General features: G+C 36.1%; 1 long non-coding RNA gene across 1 annotated transcript; it reads right to left on the bottom strand.

The window, feature by feature from the left end:
- Positions 1-711: 711 nt before the first annotated feature.
- LOC145795365 (uncharacterized) lies at positions 712-7,480 on the bottom strand. Its single transcript, XR_014336166.1, has 2 exons — positions 7,119-7,480; positions 712-6,879 (listed from the first exon to the last, which is right to left on the bottom strand). It is a non-coding gene; the product is annotated as an uncharacterized LOC145795365 (long non-coding RNA).
- Between the last annotated feature and the right edge of the window lie 6,816 nt (positions 7,481-14,296).

The raw sequence follows: 14,296 nt of genomic DNA, 5'->3' as shown, positions 1-14,296 counted from the left end.
CAATATATTGCGATAAGTTTTATATTGTTAGGTAAGTTTTTAGCATTATTGAACTATTTATACAATGCTTTTTTTATCTATTTTAGATTAAGTAATGTGACTAGCTTGTATTTATGGCAAAGACAACCAAAAAAACATTACCTAAATAATGCACGTAAAGGTAGTTTTGTAAAAAAAATCTAGCAAGTCATCTAACTTGCGAAAGCATTGTTATTAATTTTTCTTCTTCAATGACCGTAGGTATTTTTTGGACTAACTTAAACCTTAACAAAACCCTAAGTCTATCTCTATAATCCCTAACAAAATCTAGCAAAAATCGTTCATTTTATTTTCTTTGTTTATTTTATTGTCCTTGTATTCCCCCTCTCTCCCTTACCTTTGTTGTATCAATGAGGACTGAGAAGTTAATGCAGACAGGAAATGTGTAGGGTGAGGAAAGAATCAAATTTGTTTAGGAACTTAGGATTTTTAAGAATTAATGTGGTATTAGGTTATGATGTTTTCCTAATAAACTAGCTTTTATTTATCAAAAAAACAAAAATCGTATCAAGTTATTATTAATGATTTCATTAATATTTGGTGTCCTATCTATCAATATTTATTTTCCTATTTGATTATGCCTTTGTCTTATAAATCAGGAGTGAGGCCACTTTCTCTTTATCCTTTCTGTGTAGTTACATGAATAACTCTGTTAGATTGTTTCTTGACAACTTTTTCTTTTTTTTGCTTGATTGGCACCGGATTGTCCAGATCAAAACTTGACTAATCCCCAAGGGTGCACAAACCCTCGACAAGGAGTTTCCCGCAAGTGCACCACGGTTAATTCAAGGGTTTTCCCCCAATCCGATGGTACAAAGAATTGTTAGCACCTAGGAGGTTTCAATCCTGAACATTGTGCTTCCAAGATGAACTTCAGCGGCTATTTCTTGAGAAAAACAAAATTCATGGCCAAATTCTATAGCATGGATGTTAAACACAAGTAAAGAAAATTTGGAGGTTTTATCCCTTAAAAGAACTTTCTAACTGGCTTTGACCATCCAAATATCATTCCTTGTGTTAATTTAGGTATTTTAGACCTTTGCTATAACATGCTGCAAGGGCCACTACCAATTCCACCCTCTTTTATTATGTCCTAGACAATAGATTAACTGTAGAAAATCCACCATTGATCAGCAGAATGGGGGTGTTTGTTTCAGTTTTTCAGAACCAACTTATGACTTTTAGCTTTGAAAAAGTTATTTTAGACTATTTGGTTAAACTTATTTCAAACAGCTTCTGATTCTAACAAGTTATTTTAACTCAAAAAAGCTGATTCTGAGAAGCTGCTCACCCCTTGCTTCTGATTATCAACTTCTGCTGTGGACATGTTAATTTATGGTTATACTCTTAAATTTTTTTATTTTTTATTTTTTTAAAAATAGAAAAAGACTCAAATGGACTATAGATTATTATAATTTTTTTTATGAGAAATGTAGACAAACAAAAAATAAAAATTAATTGAAAAAGTTATTTTACAGCTTATTTAACAAACACTACTCAGCAACTTAAATCTATAATCCAACAGCTACACCAAACAGATTAACAACTTCTAATTAAAGTCATAATCTATAATCTGTTAAGCTATAATCTATACACTGTTTTAACAGCTACACCAAACGGGGCCATTGAGTTCTCTTTACATACTTGATTTATCAAATAACAACTTGGCTAGAACTATTCTTCCATGTTTGAGTAACCTCAGCAATTCTCTGTCAATCCCAAATCTCAAAGGCAACAACTTTCAGGGTCCCATTCCTCACTCATACAATAAAGGAAACAAATTGAAGATGATTGACTCCACTAGTAATCAATTACAGGGGAAGGTGCCGAGATCATTAGCAAGTTGTACTATGCTTGAGATTCTTGATCTCTCAAATAATCTTATCGAAGATACATTCCCCTTTTGGTTGGAGTTCTTATAGAGTTGCAATAGTGCAATAGGAAGTCCTGAAACTAAGTTGGTGTTACCAAATCTGCGCATCATTGACCTCTCTCATAATGGTTTTATAGGTGATTTGCCAACCAGTTACTTTCAAAATTGGAACATAGTGAAATTTGTTGCTGTGGATGGGATGGCATATATGTATGCAACCCGAAAATTCCCAGCTCATAGTCATATATTGGTCGAAGAAAGCTATTTCCACACAATGAATATAACAAACAAAGGTGTAAATACAGAGTATGAGAAGATCTTGAATATCTTCACTGCCATTGACTTCTCAAGCAACAAATTCAAATGGGAGATTCCAGAATCTATTGGAAACTCAAGAGACTCCGGTTGCCCAACCTTTTCAACAATGACCTTAGCGGTGAAATCTCATCTTTCTTAGGGAACCTAACAAAGCTCAAAACATTGGACTTTTCTCAAAATATACTATCAGGGGAGATCTCTCAACAACTAGCACTTCTCACTTTCCTTGCGTTCTTAAATGTCTCAAATAACCATCTCTCACTGGACAAATTCCACAGGGGAAGCAATTCAATACATTTGAGAACAATTCCTATGAGGGGTATCCAGGATTGTGTAGAGATCCTTTGTCAAGGAAATGTGAAAAGTTGAGGCACTACCACAATTGCCACTATTGAACTCAAAACAAAGTAATGATTCAGCATTCCCAAGTGCAATTGATTGGATTGTCATATGCATGGGATATGTGAGTGGATTAGTGGTTGGGATGGTTATTGGGCACCCATTGACCACAAGGTATCACGAATGGTTCATCAACACTTTTGGAAGGAAGCAACACAAGTTGAGAAGAGAAAAAAGAAGACGAGGAAACTAGAGTTAATCAGGCATTCTTTCATAATAAATTTTATACGTGAGAGGGAGATTTATGATCTAGTTTCGGCCAAACAAGATTGGGCCGAGGTATTTGGCTTCAAGATTGTGCCGTGGTTTTGCTCAGTAATGGCAAAGGGCCTGCGGAGCCGAGCTACTTGGGCTCTTTGGTATGAAGGCCGGTCAAGTGAGAGCTCGGCTGAGACGTCCGCGGCCTAGAAGGGCTTCATGGTTCGTGCGTTGCTCGGTCGGAAGGCGCGCACCCATAGCTCGGCGTGAAGATTCGTGCCTGAAGCTCAGTAGGAAGGCCTTTGGTTGACCGGAATGACCAATCCCGTGCTCGGCGTCGCCGGAATGCGGTCGAGCACGGCTGAAACGAAGCTCGGTTATTGGAAGCACTTGGTCTTGAAGTGGAGTATGGCTGTTGGCAGCCGAGAAGCTGCAGCCCGGCTGCCGAGCTCCCAGTATAGTGGGCTGGCAGTTGGGTTAGGAGGTATTCAGCAAGGTTTATGCTGACAGATGGGATAGCGGAGCCACGTGTCAGGAGATGACTGGGAGTGGATATGGGGCGCAGAGGGTATATAAACATGTCTGCGCCCCCCATACGCGGACAGATGAACATTTGGTGAGACATACACTAAACACTAAACACTCTCCCTTCTCTCTATCTATCCCGTGTGTGTTCTAACTTGATCGTCGGAGGGGCTTTCCGGCCACACACCGCCGGGTAGCTCACCGCTATTGTGCTCGCAGGTGATCGGACAGAAACGGAGCTTGGAAGAAAGGAGTACGGGCTTGCCGGAATATTTGCTCCCCGTACAATACGTATAGATACATTTTTTTTGTTTTACTAAATTGTTATGTACAATTTTTTAGGGTTTAGGGTTTGTGTACAATGTTTTTGTAGTCTGTTTTAGATGAAATAATATGACTATAGCTTGTATTTCTGACATTACTATATGTGTTTTGTTTGACAAGACAACCAACACTAGTTGGGCTGATGCACCAAGGTAGGATTGCAAAAATTCTAGTAAGCATCATGTATCATCCAAAGCCATTGGTTATTTGTTTTCCTTCTTCATCTTCGGAGAGAGAGAACATATGACTTGGAGGGTTTCAGGAAACTTAAAACTTAACAAAATCTTGTGCCTGTCTAGATCTTTCATATGGTGACGAAGGGCATAGAAATAAGAAAGATGGAAATTTGAAATTTGAAATTTTTTACATAGCACGTTTAGGGTATCACAATATGAAGTTTTGGAATAATGTTTTGTGTTCATTTTAATTTAGTATATTGTTAGACAGGTTTTGTCATTATATTAAGTTTTAATAGCTAGGGGTAATTTGATAATTTTATCAAGGCAAATTACACACTGTATCATTAAACTTTCATTTAAATTTCACTTCAGTCTCCATGTCTCAATTGCAACAATCTTAACCTCGTACTTTTGAGCGAGTTTCAATGTGACCCTTTAATCCACTTCCGTTACAAAAATTAACGAAATTATGTTGATTGGCCAAGGGTAGTCTTGACATTTTAAATTTTTAGACCAATGACCTTTTTTTACATTTTTTATTTAAGTTATTCAGATCATTACCAGCCAACTAAGGAAGGGGAAATTTTTGTACATTGTCAGAAAAAGTAAGGAAAGGTAGTGGAATTCTAGAGCCAAATGGGAGGTCCATGTAATTGTTAGAAATCTCAAGGAAATCCATGAATTTCTCCGAAACGATTTTATAGAACTGCTAAGACCAGCAATACATGGGCTAGCAATTGATATCAATATGTCTCAAATCAGCAAAGATTGGAAGACAAATGTTGTAAATATGAAACATCAATGCAAATGAATAAAAATCATGTTTGCTACCAAGAAAGGTATCATATCCAAAGATTCACCCCCAAAATTCTCATATCCAAACTAAACTAGGAATACAATAGATTTAAAATATCAAAAGTTATTTAATATCTTCATCATATTTGTACAAATATTTTCAGAAATCATGATTTCCAACTTTCCTAATCTTTCAACTAAATCCAATCTTGGCTTTGCCCGGTCTATGTGTGTGGCAGGCATACTTGGAACCAGGGTTCCTGCAAGGGATTCCTTGTCATAAAAAAAAGTTGCATATTAAATTCCCTAAGTGTTGTATATGATTTTGGCACACATGTATGATATAGTAATGGGTGATTGTACAGTGATGCACATGAAAGTTTGTTTATTCATTTTAGTTTCACAGCTCATTGGACAATGTAATGTAATATCATTGGCGTCCACCAGCCTCTAATACTGTTTATTGTTAAGCAGGCCTTGGTAATCTCGGATTACTAGCCAATTACGTCTCTAATCCCGTGGGGCGAGGGTTGGGTTGAGACACCTTTCTCAAAGTCAAAAGACACTAGGAATAATGGCACCAAAAAACATTAGAGTAACACAAGAATATATCTTCAGCATAGCATAAAAAAACAATGTCCAATTAATGCACATTAATGTGTGTTGGGGGGGGGGGGGGAAATTGGGTACATAGCTAACCTTTAGAATAGTGCACAAAGTGGTTGCCCCGAGACTTGAACCCACAACCTCAAAATTATTAAGCCAAGGTTTTAACATTGAACTAAGAGATAATTTGCATAGCATCTAAAAGATAATTTGCATAAAGTTTCATCCTTTCCTCTATTTTCCAACCGGAGATGTTCATGCGAGAGTACAACATTCAACAAGTAGTATATCTTCCCAATCTACTTACTCTAGTCTATACAAACATACATGATAGGAAAACAACATATTTCAACACCAAGAATTAAAAACAATATGTGAAAAGGCAATCCATCTAAATCAGTTTAACCGTTATTCTGATTTTAAGTTCTTCCTCATTTCTTCTTAGTTAATCCCCTGATCCAACAACCACCCTGTAAAAGGAGTCAACTAGCATGAAATATTGACAATGTCAAGGTGATAAAGCCTGAATATGAATATCCCATTTGACCTTATCATTACGTGCACAGAGATACTTTTGACAACAATATGACTCAAAAGATTAAATTGATATAGCCACTAGATTAAGATAGCAATATTGCATTTAGGAAAAATGAATATTGACGCAAGGTTGATGTTCATATGTAGCTCATGTCATTAAAAAGTATCTGAGAAAACAAACTACAAAAATTAAGTGCAACAAAAAACTATAACTATGAGTGGGGTATAAATAATCTTGCCTTCCTCTTCTTTCGTCATTGTGCTCCCTTGTTGGCAACGGTGTTAGGAGAACTAGGGTGCCCATGTGATTTCCATACTCCATCAGCCCCATCTAACGCAACTAAGCTTTCTATGTAAGTATACACATAAAATGAGTTTCCATAGACCCCATGATACTTGATTTGGTGACTTTGTGGATCATATGAAACCAACTCCCCTGGAAGTCCACCTTGAATAATTAACACATCGCCATTCTTTCTAAAACCCAGTACATTCGAAAATATGTGTTGTCCAACGATTGTGTATCGTTTAGTCCATGACTCTATAACACCATATTCTTCCATTACCCATATATGGTAATTACAAATCAGGTCCGCAGGGACTAAATCAGATTCACAGTCGATTACAGCAAGTAACTCACCCAATACTGCAACAGCCGTGCTTGTATGAAGCCTCCCATTAGTTTGATTGTTGGGCAAAGAGATCTCCCAAAACACCTCATTGCCCATATCAAATGCCACAATCAAGATCCCAGAACCACGCTTCTTTGCTGGATCAAATGCAACCCCATGAACAGCCCGCTCACAAACGCAGATGAGGTATTTATAAAAAGTTCAAAGTTAAAATCAACAACACAAACAGGTCTCCAAGAGCGCGTGCTAAGTGCATAAAGCTCCACCTTACACAGAACACTACCACCAGTCTTGAAGTCATTGAGGTACCCAATTTTCACCACTTTGTAGTCATTACACCTGTGATCGAACCCAAATCCGAAAACAAACCGAAGATTGCTATCGGTTACAGAATACCCAGATTCATTAAGTGTCAAGAATCTCCTAATTGATGGGTACCATAGAAAAGCACAACCTGAGCCATCATAATCCGAAAAACACAACAACCCATTACAAGAACCCACAATTTTGAACGATTTACCAGAGCTTTGAAATGGGTTTTGAAGGTCCACAAACTCATCACAAAAAGTTTGGTCATCGCTACATGAAATACAGTCTCTTGATTCTGAATATGAGAGGTATTTAGTTCGATTGAGCTGTGTGGTGATGAAACTTGGGTTTGCAATTAAGGAGTTTCAAGATTTGCAAACTGACCTGATTTGAAGCAGAGACTTCACTGGTAGTCTCGCAAGGATTTCGATCAAAACTTCGTCAGGTATGTAATCCGACATCGTTTGCGTCCTTTTTCTTCTTATGTGTTTTGAATTTCTTGTACAGTTGAGAAAAAGATTTGAGAGTTGAACTCAGAGAAGAGAACTAAAAAGGGTTGTGAAACTGAAATGAAAACGTAAGAGAAGAAAAACAAGACGCGTTGAAATGTCAGTGAAGAAAATTGAGAAGAAAGTTCCTAACTTTTTGGGAGGAGGAGGATTCCTCCAGTATTCCAAAATCTGGCTCGTGGCCTCATAATTGTTCCGTTTTAGCCGATTCAACAGGGCTGAAGATAGGTTATCCAAACCGCCAATCTCTCTAACTTGAATCGATTTGTATATAAATAGGTGGTTTTATTGACACAATATTTGAAAATGATATTATTACAGGTGGCTTATAAGTTTGAGAAATGTTAGAGATCATGAAAATTTTATCATGAAAAAGATCATGAAAAATTTGTGACCTTTAAATTACCTTAATTAGTGTGTGGTGTTTTATTGTAAGTGTAATCCAAATGTCACAAATCTTTCATGACCATTTTCGTGAAAGACTTTTCATGATACCTAACATTGCTGTATAAGTTTTATCCACACCTGTAAAAATCTGTTTGTACTTAGATTTTTTTTTTTAAAATATGTTTAAATCTGAGCCATTGATTTCATTCATCATATCTTAGATACTTTTAGATTTTGAATAATTTTATTTTAATTGTATTATTGGATAGTGAATGATTTTGATTATTTAGTTTAGAATTTTTAGAGATTTGCTTGTATTAGTTTATGATTTTATGTAAAAGTTTAGGATTTTGAATAATTTGTTTGCGTTAGAAATTGATTTTGTTGTATTTTTAATTTTACAAATTTTAATTCATTAATTATTAATGTTGAGCATTGTAGAAAATGGAGAGAAAATGACCCAAAATAAATATTTACAAAACAGGAAAAGAAAAGGCCAAAAAATAAATTTTTAAATAAAAAAATTCAATCCGCAAACTGCCCGCACATCCGCGAATCCTATCCGCACAAACTGTAACTTGCACTACGGGCGATTACAGGTTTAATTTTTCCCAAACCACACATATGCGGACGGGTTTAAACTGCAAATCAAACTGTTCAAAACTGAACCGCGAGTACCCCTACTATTTACTTTATCTTATTTGTCAATCAAAAAATAAATAAATAATGATAATTATGTTTTTAAAAAATAAATTATTTTTTTTTTAATAACAAATTAAATATGATATGATTATCATATCAATTTAAATATTTCATAAATAAAATATATAAAATATTTGATAAAATAAATAATTCAAATTATCAAAATAAAACTTATGATAAACTCTACACGCCCAAACAACACATATCTATTCAAATTTTAGACTGTCCTCCTAGGAAGGGGTGGAAAAAAGGATTAGAAGTCAATCCGAAAATTATGTCCACGTGTTGTCATTCAAAAATAACTTTGAACTTTTTATAAATACCTCGGCCACGTGTTGTCATTCAAAAATTATGTCCCCACAACTAATCCTACTGGGAGTCCAAGATTAGCAGTAATCCTAAGTCCATTAGGCTCTTATTAGAACTAAGATTGTGTTGGCTATAAAAGGGAGACACCCCCATAGGTCTAAGGTATACTTTTGATATTCTGTCTAGTGAGTTAAGCACTGTTGGTTATCTTTGAGAGATATTGAGTACTGACTTGATCGTCGGAGTACCCCCGGGTGGACGAGCCACCGCCGGAAACTCTTCTTTCTGTTACAGGTCGTTCGGGCTTAATCTATTCTGCCGGTGCTCTCCAGCTGGGTACCTGTTTGGCAGTGTGGTCAGAAAATCACACACACAATTTGGCGCCGTTTGTGGGAACGAAAGGAGAATAGATGGCCAGCGACAGACCGAAAGAGAAGGTTGGGGACGACACCCTTGCTGAGAGTGGGAAACATATTGACCTTGGCGTCGAAGAAGACAACTACAACGAAGAAACTCGTGATAAGAATCACGGAGAAGAGGACGTCGGCCAGAAGGGCGACGTGCCGAAGAAAGCGGATCAAAGCGGATATTACAATGAGGATGACCTCCAAGTATGGAAAGAAAGATGCTTACGAAGGGACGGCGAGATGAAAGGAATGGCGAACAAATTGGTGGACCTGCAAACAGTTATCAATTTCATGATACAGAACAACGTCATGTAGCCACCGTTCTCGTCACAAGATACGCTGATTCTAGCAGCCAAGAAAGATGCCCAGGCAGGGGGGCAGAAGACAACTCCTACGACTCCTCAGCACAATAGGACCAAGGAACATTCTCACCGGCCTTCAAGGGAGGTCGGACGAGGAGAATCAAGAAGGGGAGATTCACAGAGGACACATCGCACCAAGGAAGCTGACTCCAAAGAACATCGGTATGTTCAGGGGAAGGACCTCTGTTTCGACGCGACCAATGGAGGGAGGTCCAAAAGGACTCGCAATGACACAGGAAGTAGTGCACCAAAGAGGCTGAAATCCGGAGATAGCCGAGCTCCTACACAAACCATGGAGGATCTGAGGGATTACCTCCAGAGAAAGCGACAAGATGCCAAGGTGACCTCACCTGTCAAGCCGAGATAACACTGGATATGAGAAGACAAGAGCTCAGCCCAAGTAAGCCGATCCCGGATTCCAGATCTCAGATCCCAGATCCCAGAAGACAAGATCTCAGCCTAAGATGATTAAGTCCGAGAAGAGAAGAGTTTACCGAGATAATGTTTAACACTTGTTGAAACTTGAGAAAAGTTTACAAGTTGAAGTTAAACCGAGATTATGTTTAACACTTGTTGAAACTTGAGAAAAGTTTACAAGTCGAAGTTAAACCGAGATGATGTTTAACACTTGTTGAAACTTGAGAAAAGTTTACAAGTCGAAGTTAAACCGAGATGATGTTTAACACTTGTTGAAACTTGAGAAAAGTTTACAAGTTGAAGTTAAACCGAGATGATGTTTAACACTTGCTGAAACTTGAGAAAAGTTCACAAGTTGAAGTTAAACCGGGGTCATGATTAAAGGAAGGAATGATATAGGTTCCATCATCTCAGGATGCTGAGGTAATAGAACCTAGGGGGCAGTTGTGGGAATATAATTTTTGAATGACAACACGTGGCCGAGGTGTCACCGAAGTACCAGCCGAGGTGCCACGTGTCCTGGCCATGATACCGAGATGATCTCGGCTAAGCCGAGGTTATTTGCGAAGATGTCGGAACTCGAGATAAGCGGATAAGGGACAAGAGTCCTAGAATGAGAGAAGACTTCAGTTTGGGTAAAGATGAGACTCTTAGAGAGTTTATCCTAATCCTATTGGGAGTCCAAGATTAGCAGTAATCCTAAGTCCATTAGAGCTAGGCTCCTATTGGGACTAGGATTGTGTTGGCTATAAAAGGGAGGCACCCACATAGGTTTAAGGTATGCTTTTGATATTCTGTCTAGTGAGTTAAGGACTATTGGTTATCTTTGAGAGATATTGAGTACTGACTTGATCGTCGAAGTACCCTCGAGTGGACGAGCCACCGCCGGAAACTCTTCTTTCTGTTACAGGTCATTCGGGCTTAATCTATTCTGCCGGTGCTCTCTAGCTAGGTACCTGTTTGGCAGTGTGGTCAGAAAATCACACACACACTCATCTATTCAAATTTTAGACTATCCTTCTAGGAAGGGGTGGAAAAAAAGATTAGAAGTCAAGAGTTATATGTGATATTAAACTATGTGATTATTAGTGGTGCATGGTTCAAATAGTTTAAAAGTAAAATTCAAATAGTTTAAAAGTAAAATTATAAATTAAATCATGAATGGTGAATTGACAAATAACTAAATTATGATTTGGGCGCTTTTGGGCAGTTTCAACTTGCCACTTGGTTGAAAAATATTCTTAAATAATTACCAAAATTTTGCATCTATATATTATATAAAGAAAAAAGAGTTTCTAATCTATAAGTTTTGTAAGAGCTCCAATATCCTAATCCTAATTTTCTAATTTTTTGATTTAAAAAAAAAAAAACCTCACCATTTATTGACTTCTCCCAACCCACAAACCTATTTGACTTCTCTCATAATTACTGCAGCACCATTTTCAATTTCTCTCATACACCATGGTTACGTACAAAAATAAAGAAAATAAGAATTTAGCTATGGATCTCAAAAAGATATAACAACATCTAAATTTGAATTATGATTTAGTAATATAATTATCTATTTTTTTGATTTATATCTATCAAAATTTAAAATCACTTAATGGGACAAATTAATCAATTTTCTAAAATTATTGATTTTTTAATTTATAAAATAGATTAAAAAAACTATTGACTGATTTATTTATTTAATAACAAAATTGTTTCATAATCTCTCTCACCGATTTCCCAAAAAAAAAAAAAAAATTTAAAACATGCCTTCCTTCTCTTTTCCCCAAAAAATTAGATAATATTTTCATGATAGTTGTAGATATTTATCTATATATTATATATTACATTATAACATAACAAAAAAATTAAATAAATAAAAATCAAATATAGAAACAGATAAAATTAATAAATTTAATTTTTATTTATTCAGTTAAAATCTTTCTTTTGCATCTCAATATTCAATTTTAAATTTTAAAATTTAAAATTTTTTAAAATTTATCTAAACAAATCTAATTTGAAAATATCTCCCACCATTATACTTTAAATCAATAAAACTCACATGTCTATCACATATTTAACTCGCATCATAACTTACCTAAATAATAATAATTAAAAACAAATAGAAACCATAGATAAATTAAATTTTAAAAAAAAATAGAAACCCACAACTCCATCTTAAATAAATTGAAGAAAAAAAAAAACCCGAATAGAAACCACACAAAAATGAAAAAAGATAAGAATTTAGATATGGATTTAAAAAAAAAAATTTGAAAATATCTAAATTTGAATTATGATTTAGTAATACAATTATCTATTTTTCTGATGTATATATATCAAAATTTTGAATCGCTTAATGTAGACATCCCATTTTTTATGGCCCTCAAGACTTGAGCGCCACTGATTGATCACTCGATGATGAAAATTATACTGTACAAACGTTCAATTTGTTCAATAAGAAGGGCTTCTAAATCCCAACCTTACGCCCCATTTTGATCAAAACTATTTTAGACCTTAAAACCCTCTCTTTCAAAATATTTTTGAAAAGTTTCTACGATATTCTGAGACTCGCATTTCGTTAAAAATTACACTTTTTGGTAAACCGAATAAGGACAACGTGGAAATAAATAAAAGGCAGGTGAGCTCTTTAAAAAATCTTTTAAACATCTCATTTAAAAGTTTGGAGTTGAAGAAAATTAGAGGAGAGTGAAGAAAACTAGTTGGGGAAGAATTTGGGCATCAATCTGATTAAGCTACAAATGAGCAACCTTCACTAAAATAGGCATATCTCTTTGCACACTTAGAATTTAGATGTGAGGCCACCTCTATTAGAAATTAGACATCCAGGGCTTCAAATTAGATTAAGAATGACCTAAAACCGAGCTCGGATAAGGGAGACATGTCCATTTGAACTTGGGCCTGAAGAGTAGATTTTTGTGGACGACAAGCCCCCTTTTGTGGACGACAGGCCACCGCCATTTCTAGCCTGCCGGCCACTGATAATTTTGGCCTTTTTGAGTGGTTTGACCCCCTTAGTGATGTGTTGGCCACTAGTGGTGTGCCGGCCACTAGTGCAAAAAAAATAGATATTTTCGTGCCAACTGTTGCCAGCTGTTTCCATATTGCTCCACCTGTCCCTATATAAATATTTTGACCCGAGGCTCTTGTTTTCTATATATAGAGGACCTCTCTTCTTGTTTTAAAGGATAGAAAAGTTTGGGAGTTAAAATTCTCTCTAAAACTCTCTTTCTCTACAATTCTCTCTCTCTTTTGCAACTTACATAGCCTTAGCCCAAACACTCTAAACCAAACCTAGAGAGCTTCTTGCTGAGGTTATTTGAGCTTGAATTTGAGCTCTTGAAGCACTTGAGAGTGTGAAATTGGTGGTTTGTAACTTAAGGGTTCATTCCTCTTCAAAAGATATACATTCTCTTGCCTTTTTACCATCTTTGCACCACTTGTTTTCCATCTTTTCTACTGATTTTTAGGCTGTATAAAACCTATTTTTGTGGGCTGAAATTGGTGGTTGTAGGCCATTTAAAGGTAGGGGTGGTTCACCCTTCTTTCTTTCTTGTTTGTAAGGCTTTTCCATCTTTGTTTCCCACTTTCAAACCATCTTTTTTTGGGCTTTTGAACACTGAATTTTAAAGTAATTTCAGTAATGAAAATCATGTTTTGAAGTCCAAATTTGGAGGGGTTAGCTTCCCCTCCTTGTGCCTTATTTGCTAGCCTAGTTAGCTCTATGAGTTAGCTTAATTTTCTAGCATTTTCTAGCTTAATTCCAGCATATTTTAACCTCTATTTTGGACTATTTAAGTCATTTGAGTCTTGTTTTTCATGCTTCTAGTGTAAGTGTTCACACAAGCTTGGTGTTTTAGGTTTTTAGACACCACTTGTTTGAGTCGATTACATTGTTTTAGTGTTTTTCTCACTTTATTTCAGCAAACATAATCTCTGCAACCTCCCTCATTTCTTGACTCTTTGTTTGCTTTGAGGGTTGTTTCAACCTTAGGATTGTTTAAGCTTGAGATTGAGATCCATACTTAATGGTTTAATCCTCTTTTGGGGGTTCATTATCAACGGCATGACACCTCTTTTTTGCCTTAGACTACCCCTTGTTTGACACGTCCTTCTGTTTTAGAGGACTTAACTCACCAATGGACTTAATTTGTTAAAGAATGAAAGGGTAATTAAAATGAGTAACTAAAACTTGAAACTAAAATTGTGCAAAGATAAGAATTTGGTTGTGTTTCGGTGTGTTCAATCGAACGTTAATTGAACATAAGGAAAATTGGGGTATTTCATACTCAAAGTGATGAAATGTGCCAAGTTTCCTAAGTCTCCATTGCCCTTGATCATGCATGATAGGCTGAAGGTTTTTGAGTCTTGTTTGTGCATTGATTAAACTTGTACACTTTGGTTCTTTAGCCATCATATTATGAAATTTCTTGATTGATGGTCTTTGAACCAAGTGTATCACT

This window comes from Camellia sinensis, chromosome 7, assembly GCF_055761805.1.
Source record: "Camellia sinensis isolate YWXY chromosome 7, ASM5576180v1, whole genome shotgun sequence".
NCBI classification, from domain to species: domain Eukaryota; kingdom Viridiplantae; phylum Streptophyta; class Magnoliopsida; order Ericales; family Theaceae; genus Camellia; species Camellia sinensis.
This window is presented reverse-complemented; position numbering and strand designations above follow the sequence as displayed.